At 38.1% G+C, this 19,093-nt stretch overlaps 1 pseudogene; it reads right to left on the bottom strand.

Annotated features, from left to right (window-relative positions):
* Window positions 1-218: 218 nt before the first annotated feature.
* Window positions 219-651, bottom strand: LOC112303651 (large ribosomal subunit protein eL27-like; annotated as a pseudogene).
* Between the last annotated feature and the right edge of the window lie 18,442 nt (window positions 652-19,093).

The raw sequence follows: 19,093 nt of genomic DNA on the forward strand, positions 1-19,093 counted from the left end.
TCACCACCACCTCCCCCAGCGCCTACAGTTGATCCCCACATTGTTGTCCCTGTCCATGGGTCCTTTATACATGCTCCTTGACTTGACCTTTCCCCTTCTTTCCCCCATTACCCATTTCCCCCCTTCCCTCTGGTTACTGTCATTTTGTTCTTTATTTCAATGTCTCTAATTGTATTTTGCTCATTTGCTTGTTTTTTTGTGTTTTATTTTTTTGATTTTTAATGAATGAAAAAAAAGATCTGAAACCACAACTTCTGGAAGAACCATTTGTTCTTGCTGGTCTTGTACCTCCCTTCAAACTTGACCTTGGCCTCCTGTTGGGCCTTGCGTTTCAGAGCAGGGCCTCTGAAGATGTCCTTGTTGATAACAGTTTTGTCCAAGGGGATATCCACAGAGTACCTTGTGGGCATGAGGTGATTGTAGTTATAAACTTTCACAAAAAGACTCAATCTTAGACCTCTTGGCAATTTTCTTCTTGCCCATGGCAGCTGTCACTTTTCCAGGATAGTGGTCAATTCCAGCCACTAGAGAATGGCTGTAGGGGTGGTCTGACGTGCCATCATCAAAGTTCTTCACGATGACTGCTTTGTATCTGGAGTAGTGTCCAGCCAGGACCAGCACCACCTTCGCAGGTTTCATAAACTTGCCCATTTTGATAGCAGCCACTGGGGCCTAGAGCAGAAAGGCTGGTTCTATTTTGCTCATTTGCTTGTTTTGTTGATTAGGTTCCACTTATAGGTGAGATCATATGGTATTTGTCTTTCACTGCCTGGCTTATTTCACTTAGCCTAATGCTCTCCAGTTCTATCCATCCTGTCGAGAAGGTAAGGACCTCATTCTTTCCTTCTGCTGAGTAGGATTCCATTGTGTAAATGTATCACAGTTTTTTGATCCACTCATTTACTGATGGGCACTTAGTCTGTTTCCAGCATTTGCTTATTGTAAATAATGCTACTATGAACATTGCGATGCATATGTTTTTTTGAATTGGTGTTTCGGAATTCTTATGGTATAATCCCAACAGTGGAATCACTGGATCAAAGGGCAATTCCATTTTTAGTTTTTTGAGTAAATTCCATACTGTTTTCCACAGTGGCTGCTCCAATCTGCATTCCCACCAACAGTGTACTAGAGGTCCCTTTTCTCCACAACCTCGCCAGCACTGGAACTTTCTTATCCTGCACTGGAACCTTGGGTTGAGCAGTCTGCCTTACAATTCTTCCTCCTGATTTATCTGCATGTGAATGTCTGACCATCTGGTCCACTAGCCACCACCTTGCTACACATCCTCTCCACTCTGGCTGCCCAACTCCATCCCTCCTATCAGTATGAATGAATGTTTCTTCTTTAACTCCTTGGTTGTCAGACTTCCATACAGTTTGATTTTTTGATAGTTCTGGTTATTTTTTTGTTTTTAAATTTGTTGTCCTTCTTTTGGTTGTGCAAGGAGGTAAAGTATATCTACCTATGCCACCATCTTGGCCAGAAGTCCATATAAGTCTTTTATCCATCTTGAGTTTATTTTAGTGTATGGTGTAAGTTGGTGGTCTAGTTTCATTTTTTTTGCATGTACCTGTCCAGATCTCCCAATACCATTTATTTTTATTCTATTTCTTTCAACTGCTCCCTTTATCAAATACTAATTGACCGTAGAGACATAGGTTTATTTCTGGGCTCTCTATTCTGTTCCACTGATCTATGTGTCTGTTCTTATGCCAGTACCAGACTGTTTTGATTACTGTGGCCTTGTAATATTGTTTGATATCAGGTATTGTGATCCCTCTTACTTTGTTCTTCTTTCTCAAAATTGCTGAAGTTATTTGGAGTTATTTATGGTTCCATATAAGTTTTTGAAATATTTGTTCTATATCTGTGAAATATGTCATTGGTATTTTAATAGGGATTGTGTTGAATCTATAAATTGTTTTGGGTAGTATGGACATGTTGATGATATTAATTCTTCCAATCCATGAACATGGTATATGCTTTTATTTGTTTGTGTTTTCCTTACTTTCTTTGGTGCTCTGTAGTTTTCTGAGTACATGTCTTTTACTTTCTTGGTTAAGTTAATTCCTAGGTACATTATTTTTCTTGTTGCTAGAATAAATGGATTTTTCCTAATTTCTATTTTGGGTATTTCATTGTTGGAGTAAAATGCCTTTGATTTCTGAATATTGACTTTGTATCCTGCTTTTTTGCCAAATTCACTTATTAGTTTGAGTAGGTTTTTGGTGGAGTCTATAGAGTTTTCTATGTGCACTATCATGTCATCTGCAAATAATGACAGTTTTACTTCCTCCTCTCCAATTTGGATGCCTTTTATTTCTTTTTCTTGTCTGATCACTGTGGCTAGGACTTCCAATACTATGTTGAATGGAAGTGGTGAAAGCAGACACCCTTGTCTTGTTCCTGATCTCAGGGGGAAGCTTTCAGTTTTTGACCATTGATTATGATGTTGGCTATAGGATTCTCATATATGGCTTTTATTTTGTTGTGGTATGCTCCCTCTATTCCTACTTTGCTGAGTGTTTTTATTATTAATGGGTGCTGGATTTTATCAAATGCTTTTTCTTCATCCATTGGTCATGTGATTTTTGTCTTTTGTTTTTGTGATGTATTGTGTTTATTGATTTGTGAATATTCTACCATCCTTTTATCCCTGGGGTGAATTCCACTTGATCATGGTGTATCATCTTTCTAATGTATTCCTGGATGTGGTTTGCCAATATTTTGTTGAGGATTTTAGTATTTATGTTCATCAGTGATATTGGCCTGTACTTTTCTTTCTTTGTTGTGTCTTTATCAGATTTTGGGATTAGAATGATGGTGGCTTCATAAAAAAAGTTTGAGAGTCTTCCCTCTTCCTAGAGATTTTTGGAATACTTTGAGCAAGATAGTGGTTAGCTCTTCCTTAAAAGTTTGGTAAAATTCTCTTGTGAAGCCATCTGGTCCAGGGCTTTTTTGCACTGGGAGGTTTTATTTTATTTTATTTTATTTTATTTTATTTTATTTTATTTTATTTTAATTTCTTCAACTTCACTAGCTGTTGCCAGTCTATTTAAGCCTTCTGCTTCTTCTTGATTCAGTTTTGGAGGATAATGTTCCTAAAATTTATCCATTTCACCCAGGTTTTCAAATATCTTGGCATGTAGTTGTTCATAGTAATTTCCACAATCCTTTGTATTTCTGTGGTATTGGTTGTAATTTCTCCTCTTTCATTTCTTATTTTACTTATTTGGGTCTTCTATCTTTTTTTTCTTGATGAGTCTGGCTAACGCCTTTTCAATTTTGTTTATCTTTTCCAAGAACCAGCTCCTGGGTTTATTGAACCTTTGAATTTTTTTTTTAAGTCTCTATGTTGTTTAATTCTGCTCTGATCTTGATCATTTCCTTCAATATACTAGCGCTGGGCTTTGTTTGTTATTGTTCCTTCAGTTCTTGTAGATGTAGGGTTAGGTTGTTTATTTGAAAAATTTCTATCTCTTTTAAGTAGGCCTTTATTGCTATGAACTTCCCTCTCAGTACTGCCTTTGCTGTGTCCCGTAGGTTTTGGTCTGTTGTGTGTTCATTGTCACTTGTTTCCAGAAACTTTTTGATTTCTTCTTTGATCTTATTGTTTACCCCTTCATTGTTTAATAGCATGCTATTCAGTCTCTGTGAATGTGACTGCTTTTGACTTTTTTTTCTTTTAGGTTGGTTTCTAATTTCAAGCCATTGTGATTTGAGGAAAATGCTTGATATTATTTTAATTTTCTTGAATTTGTTGAGGCTTATTTTGTGTCCTATCATGTGGTCTATCTTTGAAAATGTTCCACGTGCATTTGAAAAGAATGTATTTTTAGTTTCTTTGGGGTGAAATGTTATGTATATATCAGTTAAGTCCATTTGATCTACAGTGTCATTCAGCGTCACAATATCCTTGTTGATTCTTTGTTTGGAAGATCTATCCATTGTTGACAGTGGTGTGTTAATGTCCCCTACTATAAGTGTGTTGCTGCCTATATCTTTCTTGAAGTCCTCCAAATTTTTCCTTATATATTTGGGTGCTTCTATGTTGGGTACATATATGTTTACAGTGTTTATAACTTCTTGAGGGGTTCTACCCTTGAGTAATATGTAGTGTTCTTCTCTGTCTCTTTTTATGGCCTTTGTTTTGAAATCTATTTTATCTTATATGAATATTGCTACCCTGGCTTTATTTTCCTATCCATCTGCTTGGAATATTTTCTTCCACCCCTTCACTTTCAGTCTGTGTAGGTCTTTTGTTTTGCTGTGGGTCTCTTTTAGACAGCATATATGCAGGCCATGTTTTCTTATCCATTTGGCTACCCTTTTGATTGGATCATTTAATCTATTTACATTTAAGGTCATTATTCGTAAGTACTTATTCATTGCCATTTTCCCCTTTGTACCTGTGTTCCTCTCTCTCTCACTCTTTTTCTTCATCTTTTTAAAGCAGTCTCTTTAGCATGTCTTGCAATGCCGGTTTGGTGGAGGTGTATTCTTTTAGCCTTCTTTTGTCTGGGTAACTTCTTATTTCATCTTCCATTTTAATTGAGAGCCTTGCTGGATAGCGTAGTCTTGGTTGAAGGCCTTTGTTTTTCATTACTTGGAATATTTTTTGCCAGTCCCTTCCGGCTTATAGTGTTCCTATTAAGAAATCAGCTGCTAGCCTTATTGGAGCTCTTTTATATGTTAATTTTTATTTCCCCCTTGGTGCCTTTAAGATTTGGTGGCTTTTTATCTCTTTGTCTTTGAATTTTGCCATCTTAATTATGATATGTCTTGGAATGGGCCTCTTTGGGTTCATCTTGATTGGGATTCTCTGTGCTTCCTGAACTTGTATGACTTTTTCTCTCATCAAGTTAGGGAAGTTTTCCATCATTAGTTTTTTAAACAGGTTTTCTACCCCTTGCTTCTCTTCTTCTCCTTCTAGTATCTTTATTATATGGATATTATTATGTTTCATGTTGTCCTGTAGCTCCCTTAACCACTCTTTGTTCTTTCTGAGTTCTTTTTTCATTTTGTTGCTCTGTTTGGGAATTTTTTTCTACCTTGTCCTCTAGCTCTCAGATTTGATCCTTTGCTTTGTCTAACCTGCTTTTAATTCCTTCCACTGTGTTTTTCCATGTACTTTTTCATTCTGGTATAGTTCACAGTAAGTTCCTTGAAGCTTCCTTGGAGTTTTCTGAAGTTCTCACTGAGCTCCTTGAGCATCCTTAGAAGCATTATTTTGAATTCTATGTCTGATAGCTTAGTTACTTCAATTTTGTTTAGCAGTCTTTCTGGGGATTCCTCCTTTCCTTCTGATTGGGTTTGTTTTCTTTGTCTCCTCATTTTAGGTGACTGTCTTGTTTGTTTCTCTGTGTAAAGTTGATCTGCTTTGACTCCCTGTCTTTGTGGTGTGATCTTCTGTGGTAAGAGACCTGTGTGACTCAGTGGTGCAATCTCCTTCATCTCCTGAGCTTGATGTTCTTGTGCTTCCCTTTATGCCTTTTATGTGGGCTCTCTGGTTGTAATTGGGTTTTGGTTGTTGTTGGGTCACTCTTTGGTGGGTTCTTACCTCTGGCTGACTGAGTCACTATGCCCTCCATGTCTTGTATACTGTTGTAGAGGTGCTGCCAGAATAAAAATCAAACAGCCCAGAAAATAGACCCACACCTGCAAAAATAACCTCCACCCACAATTTCACTATCAATAGCAAATCAACAAATGTTAATAAGGGTGTAAAGAGATTAAGACTATTATAAGAAAGGAAAAATGAATATGAGAAGACTAACTGAAAGAAAAGATATTTTGCGAGGGTAGAGAAAAGGACAATTACAAGAGTAGGGAATAGAGACAAGGCAAAGTGAGAAAGAAAATAAAATTTACTTCATAACTAAGAAATGGAGGAGGGAAGCTGGAATGGAGTAAGAAATGGGAAGTGTATTGTATTAGGTTGAAACTGTAATTTAAAGAAAATAGATATATATATATATATATCTAGTGAGAGAAAAATACTACCACAACAAAAAGATGTGTGTGTGTATATATATAAAATATGGACCTAATTGCAGAAAAAGCTCCACCACAGAAATATCAACAATCAATGAGCTAAGATTTACATAGGTAAGAGTAAGGGGCAAAAGAAAAGATGGACAAGCTTAAGAGATTCTAGAGGAAAGACAAGTTATTTTAAAAGGATAAAGTTATTTTAAAAGGAGTAAGAATACTAAGAGAGCCAGGGATGAAAACCTGGCTGAGACAGGGAAAAGTTAACATTTAAAACGAATAAAGGAAAGGGTAGGAGGAAGGCAAAATGAAGTAGGAGATGAGAACAGTGAACTTTGAGATTTGAAATACAAAGATAATCATTATCTAGAAATAAGATTGAAGAACTGTAACAACAAACACATTATACACGGCCTGTGAGCAAAGACTGATAAAGGTGGAGAGAGAATAAGGGTATTTCAAGAACGGGAGAAAGAATGTGAGATGAATAATGACAATCACAAGTGGTTTTGAAAGGCTGGAGAGGGGAGCAATAGTGAAAATATGGAATGGAGACAAATTGTAGCAAGAGAGAAAATAGAATTTAAAACAAAAATATGAAAAGGGAGAAGGAGGCATTTTGGAGTAAAAGAAAGGAAGAGCAATATATGAGATTTGAAATAAACTATATTGTAAAATCTGGTACCATATTATGCCCAAACTTGAAGGGTATGAAATGAATATTATACAGTTATGTAGGAGAGAAGATAGTACCTTGTTGTGCCTATCTCTGTTTTTAGCTTTTCTTAGCTCTGGGGTCAGTAAATTGGGGCCTGAGGAGCTGTGTAGCAGGTAATGGCTGGCGAGTAGTGTCTGGGGAAGGGCCCGATCAGCACTTTTCCCTCTTTCCCCTGAGGAAATGTACACAGCAGGAAATTCCTGAGCCTGGCCTTGCCAATCTACTGAGTTTGTAATCTTGAAGGTAGGGATTGGGTTCTCCTGTCTGTAAAAGGATCTGGCTAATTTTTTTTTTTTTTTTTGTCTTGGAAGGGAAGATAAAGTGCTTCTCAGATAAGGTCAAGTTAAAGAAGCTCATCATCACCAAGCCCTTATTATATGAAATGTTAAAGGGAGTTACCTAAGAAAAAGAAGATCAAAAATAGAAACAGTAAAAATGACAGCAAACTCACAGTTATTAACGGCCACACATAGAACAAAAACGAGAGCAAACTAGGCAAACAACTAGAACATGAGGGTTGTCAATAAGGGAGTGGGAGAGGGAGAGGGGGGTAAAGCTACAGAGAATAAGTAGCATAGATGATAGGTGGAAAATAGACAGGGGGAGGGTAAAAATAGTGTAGGAAATGTAGAAGCCGAAGAACTTATAAGTATGACCCATGGACATGAACTATGGGGGGGGAATGTGGGAGGGAGGGGGGTGGGCAGGATGGAGTGGAGTGGGGGGGAAATGGGACAACTGTAATAGCATAATCAATAAATATATTAAAAAAAAAAAAAAAAAAAAAAGGATCTGGCTGACTGCAGCAAATCTCACACATTCAGCTCCTCTTTTGTAGACTAAAGCCTGCCGCTCTTGCACAAGAGACTCATCCCGAATTCTCCACTCTGAGCTGCCCTCTATTGATGAGCTGTGCTGGTTGGATCTTCCCATTCCTTCAGTGTATTCTCTGCCTCTGAGTTTTAGGTTAGTAAAGCCACTGTACCCCCCACACACACACACACGTGTGGGAGCCTGGGTTCCTGCTGAGCGTTGGGACTTGCCACAGTTCCCCTTTTAAAAGAGTTTTTGTATGGCCCCCTCACTGTAGCACCTTCTCTAGCGGTCCCTGTTGGGATAGATCTACAGCTATTCCAACTCTGTGCAGCCAGCAGTGTTGGGTGGGCAGTGGTGGCAGTCCGCCTAGAAAGCCTAGGCTTTTGGCTTCCAGGTGCCCAGAAGGCTGGCCATTTCCTGCATAATCCTGTGCACTCTCCACGCTCTCATGGGTGTATGCGCTCACTCACAAATGCTTTCACTCACTCCTCATTCTGTGCTCTGACTTCAAATCTGGTCTGTCTCTGTGAGCAGATGAACAGAGCTGTCAGCTACTCTGCCATCATCTTGGATCTCCCCAGTTTTTATTTTAATATAAAATTGTAATGTGTCTAAGATTATGTACTGACTTAGGTGGAAAATACTGGGTTGGCTGAAAAGTCCATTTAGTTTTTTTCTATAAAATAAAAGACACCTTTGGCATTTTCAGCAATGACTCTATTGATTTGGATATTTTGATTATGTTGGCTCTCTGCCACTATTGGCTTCTAGAGGGTAGATGCCAGAGGTGCTGCTAAACATCTTCCAATGCACAAGACAGCCCCACAGCAAAGAATGGTTTGGTCAAAATGTAAATAATAGCAAGAAACTTTGCAAACCACTTTTGACACATTTGATCATTCAAAGCACCTTCTCCAAACACTGCACATTTTTTTTTTGCATTTCAAATGCATTTTTATCTTTCTTGAAATAATAAAGCATAATATGCCAAAACATTGTGTATTTGTCTCCATCTTCAATATTAAAATAACTGCACAAAAATTCACCAACTTTAATAAGTTTTTTTAAATGTACACTGATATGACAGCTGTCACAATACAATCTAACAAAATTGGAATGAAGGTAAAGACAACTAAATTCTACTAGAGCCATTGTACAAAAAACTCTAAATGAACTTTTTGGCCAACCCAATAATTAGAAACTACATGAACTGTAGTTCTGCTTGATATCTTATTTTGAAGACTAATTGAAATAGAACTGGCAACTGAATAAAATCAGTTGAAGAAAATATATTAGACTAGAATATGACAGATTGATTATATTGCTGGCCTCAATTAACAGCTCCCTTGTGTACACACTCTGGCCAGTGAGACTTTGCAGCTCTTCCCCTCAACAGGTGAAGTCTATTTCCCCGGCCCTTGAGTCTGGGCTGGACTTGTGATTTGCTTTGACCAATGGAGCAGAGAAATTGATGATATGGCACTTCTAAGTCTCAGCCTCAACAAGTCATGCATGATAGTATTCTTTCTTGCTCAGCTAGCCCACTACAAAATGAGAGAGACCCATGGTTCAATTATCCCATTGCCTCAGCCAACAGCCAGTCAATTCCCAGACTCAGAGCTACATAGATGACCCACAGGGACCCCAGACACATGACGGAACTCAGCCAAGATAAGAAGCATCCAGCTGAACTCAGCCTAAATTACTAACTTGCAATGACTGAGAACATAAGCTAAATAAATGGAATGTGATCTAAATAAATGGTCATTATTTAAAACCATTATGGTTTGTTGTGATTTGTTGTACAGCAATAGCTAACTGATAAAATAAGCTTTAGGAAACTTTAAAATAATTTTCCATAATACATTTCATGAAATGAGTCAGGAGATTCCTTCTGAACAATAACTCTTGTGAGAACAATGCTAACTAAAAATAAAAGTTATAAATGCTAATTATACTTTCTCTATTGCAGCTGTCAGGCTCTGCTTTTTTACTGTAATATAATTATCAAATTAACTTGGTTCAAGCCTAAGACGGGAAGGTTTCTAAGTGGCAATGATTTGTCTGTCTTGGTAAAAATGAGAACATTAAAGGAATATGTTGAGTCTATAATTGTGTGACATGCTATTTTTTGGCAGCAATAATTTGGGAGGAAGAGGCTCCAACATGGATTTTTGTTCTCTTAAAAAATAATCATATAATCCTGCCTCCCTATCCCAAGGCCACAAATAACTTAATTAAAGTGTATAAAACAAGACACACACATAAGCAAGTTCCCTCACTCTACAACTTGGTCTTCATGAATGTTTGTGTGCATTTGTGTGTGTGTGTGTGTGTCACACTGCATTTGCTTTGTTATCAGTCTTGATAGACTCTGGAAGAGAAAGATAGGGGTAAATTACTTGATCTTGTCATGAAACTTCTCCAGCACATCTTCCAGAGTGTGGGATTTTTTGTCAGGCCTCCATGTCTGATTGCCATTTGCTAATGGGCCTCTTTCCATGAGCAAGGAAACTGGGTCATGTGTTGGATGTGTGTCAGAAGGAGACAAAAGAGCATGAGAAACATGCTCACAAATATAGTTAGCTGAGGGGTCCTGATGCATGATTATATATTCTGGGTTATGACATCTTATGGATATTTGTATATGTTTTATATCTTTGGAGATACTTTATGTAAATACAATCTCAGAATTTTAAAGCTGTGAAATGAAAATTTAAAAAATATTAAACTCTTAAGTTTTGAAGATTTGTTCTTTGTAATTTCCTGAAATATCCATTTTCAGTAAATGAAGAAGTCCATGCTATCTCTTAGAATTACTTTGGGTTGCTGACTGAGGGTGTAGTTACTCTCCCTGTCCAGTTCTGCCAGCATCATTCTCCACTTTCCCTTAAGTAGGGTTTAGGGGAACCACCTGCTGTAGATCACTGGTCATGGGAATAGTTCATAGGCTCATGCACAAGACAGTGTCCTGCTGTGGAATTGACACCAATTTGGAGGTTGAGAGACTCAGCTCTAATTCTTACCCTGCCACTCATTCCTGAGTGACCTTGGGTAAGTCATTCAGCCATTAAGTTGGTCCTATTTCAGCTAGAAAACAAGAAAGTTGGAGTTGGACAATCTCTTAAGTTCCTTTATAGCTATTTTTTATGAGAGTACTTGTGAGTACTATGTTAGTACTTACTGACATGGGCACAATATCTACGATTTGTATTTGTTTTGCCATACGACCTAAAATATTAGACTAAAGAACTTTAAGGTGCCTCCTACCCACCCCACCCTACGCACACACAATTTGGCCTTGATATATAGGCTATAAACCTTAAAGCCTTAGTGTCCATGTCCAGGTAGTATTTGCATTTGAATGTTGATTGTAAAATAATTAGAGATATTTTCATTTCACACATTTAAAATAAAAATTTTAATGCTTAAAAGGGTATGTTTCTATTTTTTGAAGTTTCTACTCATATGAACATGGAATAATGCATGAGATTCACTGGTTTTGGAACTACTTATCAGAAGTTATAGGCTTTTTAGTAATTCCTTTAAGCTATCTCCTCAGAAACATATTCTTTTAAAAAATATATATTTATTGATTATGCTATTAGAGTTGTCCCATTTTCGCCCCTTCACTCCACTCCATCCTGCCCACCCCGTCCCTCCCACATTCCCCTCCTATAATTCATGTCCAAGGGTCATACATATAAGTTCTTTGGCTTCTACATTTCCTATACTATTCTTACCCTCCCCCTGTCTATTTTCCACCTACCATTTATGCTACTTATTCTCTGTACCTTTCCCCACTCTTTCCCCACCCACTCCCCTGTTGATAACCCTCCATGTGATCTCCATTTCTGTGGTTCTGTTCCTATTCTAGTTGTTGGCTTAGTTTGCTTTTGTTTTTGTTTTAGATGTGGTTGTTAATAACTGTGAGTTTGCTGTCATTTTTAATGTTCCTATTTTTTATCTTCTTTTTCTTAGATAAGTCCCTTTAACATTTCATATAATAAGGGCTTGGTGATGATGAACTTCTTTAACTTGACCTTATCTGAGAAGCACTTTATCTGCCCTTCCATTCTAAATGATAGCTTTGCTGGATAGAGCAATCTTGGATGTAGGTTCTTGCCTTTCATGACTTGGAATACTTCTTGCCAGTTCCTTCTTGCCTGTAAGATCTCTTTTGAGAAATCAGCTGATAGTCTTATGGGAATTCCTTTGTAGGTAACTGTGTCCTTATCCCTTGCTGCTTCTAAGATTCTCTCCTTCTGCTTAAACTTGGGTAATGTAATTATGATGTGCCTTGGTGTGTTCCTCCTTGGGTCCAGCTTCTTTGGGACTCTCTGAGCTTCCTGGCCTTCCTGGAAGTCTATTTCCTTTGCCAGATTAGGGAAGTTCTCCTTCATTATTTGTTCAAATAAGTTTTCAATTTTTTGTTCTTTCTCTTCTCCTTATGGAACCCCTATAATTCAGATGTTGGAACGTTTAAAGATGTCCTGGAGGTTTCTAAGCCTCTCATTTTTTGAATTCTTGTTTCTTCATTCTGTTCTGGTTGGATGTTTCTTTCTTCCTTCTGGTCCACACCGTTGATTTGAGTCCCAGTTTCCTTCCCATCATTATTGGTTTCCTATACATTTTTGTTTGTTTCTCTTAGCATAGCCTTCATTTTTTCATCGAATTTGCGACCAAATTCAACCAATTCTGTGAGCTACCTGATTACCAGTGTTTTGAACTGTGCATCTGATAGGTTGGCTACCTCTTCCTCGCTTAGTTGTATTTTTTCTGGAGCTTTGATCTGTTCTCTCAATTGGGCCATTTTTTTTTTTTTTTTTTGTCTTGGCATGCCCGTTACATAAAGGGGCAGAGCCTTAGGTGTTCACCAGGGTAGGGTAATGCTGGTCACTGCGCTGTGACGCTATACGTGGGGGAGGGGCCGATAGGGAGCAATGGAGTTTGTGCCACTCTCTGTCGGATTTCAATCACTCCCTTTGCTACCCACAATCAAATGGGGCCTTTCTGGTGCTGATTCCCGAGCGGGTGAGCTTGTGCACGCTCTAGGCCTCTGTAGGTCTCTGCAACGAACTCTCCTGTGAGGCCGGGAGTTTCTCCTACTGCCGCCTCTACCCCCACAGGTGTTTTCAATCAGATGTTTGAGGCTTTATTTCCCTGAGCTGGAGCCCTGGTTTGTGTGGTCTGTTTCACTTCCCCGCTGTTCCTCCCAGTTTATCTATGTGAGAATGTGGGGCCACAGGATCTGCCAGCCACCACCTTGTGGGGTCTGCTAGCTGCAGCCTGGCCTGTCCTGTTCCACAACCCGCCACCTTGCTGGGTCCGCCAGCCCCCGCCTTGCCATGAGTCCTCTCCACCCTGGCTGCCTGTCTCCGCCCCTCCTGTTGGTCTGGATGAATGTTTCTTCTTTATCTCCTTGGTTGTCGGACTTCCATACAGTTTGATTTTCTGTCAGTTCTGGTTGTTTTTTGTTTTTAAATTGTTGTTGTCCTTCTTTTGGTTGTGTGAGGAAGCGCAGTGTGTCTACCTATGCCCCCATCTTGGCCAGACAGAAACATATTCTAATGCAAAGGCTCAGTTAAGGAGTTTTATTGTTATCTAGATGATGCTGCCCTTTCAAGAGAAGAATGCTTTTCTTTTCGGGAAAATACTGTATTTCTGATTAACTTTGGCTAAGGCTTAAGAAATGATTTATGGGTTTCAGTTGACCCAATGGTATTTATCCAGACAAAATGAGTTTTCTATTGATTGGTTGTCTCCTCTGATTACATTGTGTCTCTTGAGTGGGATCTGAGGATGAAAGAAAGAGAGATGATGAGAAATGTATCTTCTTTTCTCTGAGAAAACCTGGGAGAAAGGCACCTTACAGCATGTGGTCCTTCCTTGTTTCATGGATGGTAAACTGATGTGTCACATCCTGAAATTTGTGTAATCAGATGTTCTTTAACTGGTATAAGACTCTTACTAGAACAATAATGAAGGGGACTAACCCTTTATGCTACATGCTATTTTATTCCATTATACTGACATACAGTTGGGACAGGACGATTTATTTGACAAATTCTTACAGTATTTTTTATTTGTACTATTCACTACATTTACATTATAAAGTTTAAAAATGTATAGCGACACCCTAGTAGGTATTTTCAGTGTTTTTTGTGTCTGTGTATTAGTTAACTTTATATTGAAATATAATTCACATGCATAAAAGTGAACATGTCCTAAACAGGCAGCTTGATGCACTTTACAAGCTGAACACACATGTAACCAACATTCAGATCAAGGACAGTCCTTGTGCAACTTCAGAGGCTTTTTCTTCTCCTCCTGCCCTGAGTAAGTATAACTGCCCTCCTGACTCCTAACAGCATAGTTTGATTTTGCTTATTTTTGTCTTTATATGAAATGGATCATACTGCATTACTCTTTAGGGTCTGGCTTTTTTGCTCAACATTGTGTTTGTGTGATTTATTGTATCATCCTCATTGCCATGTGAACATACACAACTCTTTCATTCCACTGATGTGCATTTGGGCAATTTCCACTTTGGAGCTATTAGGAATAATACTGTTGTGAGCATTCGATTGCATTATCTTCTAGTGAACATATATGCTCATTTTTTCTTGGGAATATGCCTAAGTATAAATTTGTGGGTCATAGGTATACATTTTTTTCTAAGTACAATATTAGAGTTGGGTATGCAGAATTGGTTAAATTATGAAACTAAAAATTAATTTGCTTAAAACCTGAAGTAAGTGTTTAGGGAAGACAGAATAATATGGAGGAACATACTTTTATTCATGGAAATACACAGCAGGTCATCTGAGCTAACACTATCAGTTCTTACATTTGAAGGGCAGGACTTTGAAAGTGTGCTGACACAGTCATTTTCTGCTGGGCTGCTTCTGGCCCAGTGTTCTTGCCACATAAACTTTTCTAGCCCAAACCTTGAAAGTGTTATGGGAAGTGGCATCTGCTCTTTTGTGTTCTTTTCCGGCACCAGGTTGCTCATCTCTCCTTGTTCCCATTTGAGGTAATGTACTGACAGTTGTCAAGATGAATCATGGTTCTTTCTCAGACACACACAGAGACCAACTTTGTGACTAATAGGCAAAACCTCTGGACACAGGATGAGCCACCAAGAGCCACCCTTGTCCATGCATGTTCAGGCCTGAGGTTCACCTTCTGCCAGCCAGCAGAGACAGCAGGCACTGGCAGAACACTTCTTTTTATTTGCTTTCCTGGTTTTGAATATGAGTAGCTTTCTCTCAACCCCCCAAATTTCCTCCAAAAAGTTATATTACCTTATTTATGGCCCCTACTGTTTGCCTGTTTCTGCATGTGCTCAGAATCCAGCTAGGGTGGGTGTGAATGGAAGCCTTTAGGGAGATGTGGTCTCAGGCTAATCCCAGTGGTAATATAATATTGTGTTCCTCCTGCCCATTTTTTATTCTCTCTGCCTCTCCACCCTCCTTTGCATAGGTGTCATTGGATCAAAATGATGGGGAATTAAATGCATTGAAGAGACATGAAATGTGAGGAGGAGCAATCGAAGTCTTTGGGTGATAGGTACTGATTATCTGCATAAGTGTTTCAGGTCTCCTTAGATTTTCTTGGAAACCATTTTCCCAATTGTCCTTAGTTGGCTTTTCTTCAACATTGCTCAAGAGTTGTGTGCGTGTATGTTAGGAGAATGTCAACACCTGGTTTTGTAATCACATTTATATTTGCTAGTTCTGCAGCATCTTCACTGAAACCAGACCTTACAATTATAAAAGAACATTTGATACTGGTTGACTACAAGTAGGTATTTCCTTGTGTGTGGATTGGAATTGGCCTCCTCACTTTGCAACATCCTTCTGCTTTAGTGCCAATTGGAGAAAGCCTTGCATTCTGTTGCTTGAAGGACAGAAGAGGTGGGGGTTTAACTTAGTTTCAAGAGAGTGGACAATTTCACTCTCACCTGCTGAAAACACTATGCTTATTGAAAAAAACCTTTCAGAGTGGGGTCAATTAAGTCCAGGCAGTTTGGCTTAACTTGTTTTTAATTGCAATGGATTATTTTTTCTGGCACAGAGCCACTCAGAATTTTATCCGCAAGTTTCCCAGATAATTTCCATCTTCTTGCACAATTTTCTCAGCGATGCTCAGAATTCTACTGCATTTTTTTTCGTTATCTGAGGTATGCTATATATCCCTTACATTATTGATGGAGGTTGGCAGGTTTCCTTTTTACAGATCTTCAACTTGTCTCCAGAGGTAAAGGTTATTTTCTATAGAACTGGAAGGATCCAACAATGGCAGGCTGAATCTCTATATTCAGTAATTAATTCTCTGTCTTAAACTGTGGGTTGTTATTGACTCATTATTGTTACAAAGAAGGCCCTGTCACCATCTCTGATGGAAAAAGAATAAGAGTAGAGATTGTTAGGAAAATAGGTGTCACTAACCTTGAGCACAATGGTTTTCATAGTGTAGTCCTTGCACCTGCTGCATCAGCATCACTTGGGAACTTCTTAGAGAGGCAAACCTACTGAATCAGAAGTTCTGGGTTTGGGCTCAGCAGTCTGTGTTTTAAGAAGTAAGCCTGAAATAAGCTAAAGTTTTGGATCAGCTTCTCTCATAAAAGATGTTCTTTGCTAGTCTTAAATATTAAGACATTGTAAACTTTTGGAGAGTATTTTTGTTTTCTTGTTCTCTCTCTCTCTTTTGTCATTTGCTTTTGGTTTTCGGTGGTGGTAATTTGTAGAATGAGTAAGATGACAGATAGAATACAAACAAATGTAAAATATTAGCTGCAATTTCCTTAAGCCTAGGCTCTTTTTTTCTATAGGGGAAGGGTGATAGGAGAGCCACTATGAATTATATTGACTTTCTATCCCATTGTGTATATGAAAAGTGTAATTAAGTCTCTACTCTTAGGCTTGTTACCAAAATGCCTGCTAGACCAGACTCTCCCTCTTGATTCCCTGAATAAAGTTTCTATCTTTTTTGATGTTTTTCTCATGGTTGCTTCAAAAAATGTTTTGGTTTTCTGTTTCTTTCAGTTTCTCCCATAGCATCCTTAATTATGGTCTTCTCTTGAGTATATATGACAACACAAAAGCCTTACATTACAACTGGAAAGAAGAGAATTCAGAAGAAGGCTGCCTTACCGCTGCTATGTCAACAAGACGTGATAGCTGTTCTACATGTCTGCTGTGGGATAAATAAAGAATTTGAGGGCTCACTTTCTGAAGTATAAAATTGATGTGTCACTTAGTGTGATTGGGGAGGAGAAATCATGGAGCAACAAATTACCACTATGTGGTAATTTCTATTTCAAATTTATGGAAAGTTTTGACACCTCACATTTTAATTATTGGATTATCAACCCCATGTGTCTATCAGGCTTCTCACTGAGGTACACTAGTCTATCTATACCTTAAACATGTATGAGAATTTTTTAAAAGGGCAGTCTATTTCTTCAGTAGGTTATATTATTACCTGGCAACTTTCAGAACTTCTTCTTTAAGCAAGAATAGAGTAAAAATTTTACCCTCCCCTCAAGAACATCAGATGAAAAGAATAATGGATCCCACTGGAAAACTAGATGTTAGGAAAGTACCCAATGTATAATCAAATGAATTGAAACTTTTGTAATCAAATGAGCTTTTAAAAAGGATAATGGTCTAACATAGACACCTCTAATTGGTTATAAAGCAATTTCTCAAGTATTTCAGAATGAAGATGAAGGTGGTTAATTTTATCTTAAATAGTGAAGCTATATGTAATAACAAATGTAAGCATCCAAACTTATGCCTCAGATGAACATTTTCTCTAAAAGAGGAAACCACAGGAGATCTTGTAAATCCTTCAGGAAAAGAAGGCAATGCAATTATATATTGGTGAGCAGGCACTGGCTCTATATTAAAACTGTTTTTCTCTTTGGAAGTTGAAAGCTTCCCTCCCCTCTGCTGTCTTCAAAGGCATTCCATGCTAAGGAGAGTTGGATAATGACTGGCTGAGGCTTGGTGGTGAGGTGGAGCTGGAGGAGCTTCAGGTGTCTTGTCACTCTGCTCCATCTTCCTCACTTCACCCACCATGCCCAGTTGTTTTTCCATAGGCCAGTCTTAGAGTTAGCTAAGACCTGAATGCTCTGGAACCCACAGATGCATCTGTCTCATTTGTTTATTTGCTTCCTGCTAGTCTGATTGAGCATTTCATTAGCAAATCATTGAGGCAAATCTAACTGATAGAATCTGAAAGCTCTGCTTTCAAAAATGTTTGATTAATATTAGTGTTAGTTTTGTCAGAAAGGTACTTATTTTTAAACACTTTATTGAAATATAATTTACATACAATAAAACGTCAGATAGTAAGTGTAGAGTTTGATAAATTAGGTTAATGTATGAGACTGTCTTACCAACTAAGACATATAACATTTTGATTAGTCCAGAAAGTTTCCTTTTGTCTCTTCACAGGCACTTCCCATCCCCGTCTTAGGCAGCAAGTGATCTGATCTACCACCATAGATGAACTTTTTCTATCCTATAACTGAACATGAAATAGAATGATTCAGTATGTGCACTTTTTTACATTTGTCTTTTTTCACTGAACATAATATAAACATCCAAACTCACACCCTAGCCTAATAGTGTCTTTGAAAGAAGAAGCCACGAGAGGCTTTGAGAATTTTTCAGGAAAAGAAGCCAATTCACCTGTTCTGTTGTATGCATCAGTAGTTTGCTCTTTTGTGTTGTATTCTGTTATGTAACTATATCCAATCCAATCCCCTGTTAATAGATATTTGGGTTGCTTCCAGTTTGGGGGTATTATAAATTAAGCTTTTATGATCATTTATGTACAAGTATTTTTGTAGACATATGTTTTAAATTGCTTGGTCAAGTTTAACTTTGGAAGCAACTGTCAAATTGTTTCCTGGAATGGTTGCATAGACAATCTAGGACAGCTTGAGTTGTTCTACATCTTGTCAATAATTTTTATCACCAGTCTTTTTAATTTTAGGCATTCTAGTAGGTTTCGGTGGCATCTCATTGTGGGGCAGTCAATTTTTACAAATTTTCCTTGGGTTTTCTTACTGGTAATTACAAGAAGGGGACCAATCACTTTAAAATATAATGTGAAGATGTAGAAAATTTCCCAGTATGAAATGGACAGAGATCACACGTTTATTTTTACCGTTCATTAACTCCTGGGTTGTGATCAAACTGGAAACGTCAGGGCTGTATTTCTGTTTTCCTCCTTTTTTGGAAATTTAATCTACCAAATACTTCATCTTTCAACATTAAAATCTCTTAAGGAAGGCAAAAATTGAAGGAAGGCATTGTATTAGTTTCCTATGGCTGCTGTAACAAATTATCCCAAACTTGGTGGCTTAAAACAACAGAAATGTATTCTCTCACAGTTCTAGAGTCCAGAAGTCCTAGATCAGCTTCCTTGGGCCCAATCAAGGTGTCAACAGGGCCATATGACCTTTGAAGGTGCTAGGGGAGAATCTGTTCCTTGCCTCTTTCAGATTCTGTAGGCTACTGCCATTCCTTGGCTCATAAACACATCACT

The sequence above is a fragment of the Desmodus rotundus genome, chromosome 6 (assembly GCF_022682495.2).
Source record: "Desmodus rotundus isolate HL8 chromosome 6, HLdesRot8A.1, whole genome shotgun sequence".
In the NCBI taxonomy this organism is placed as follows: domain Eukaryota; kingdom Metazoa; phylum Chordata; class Mammalia; order Chiroptera; family Phyllostomidae; genus Desmodus; species Desmodus rotundus.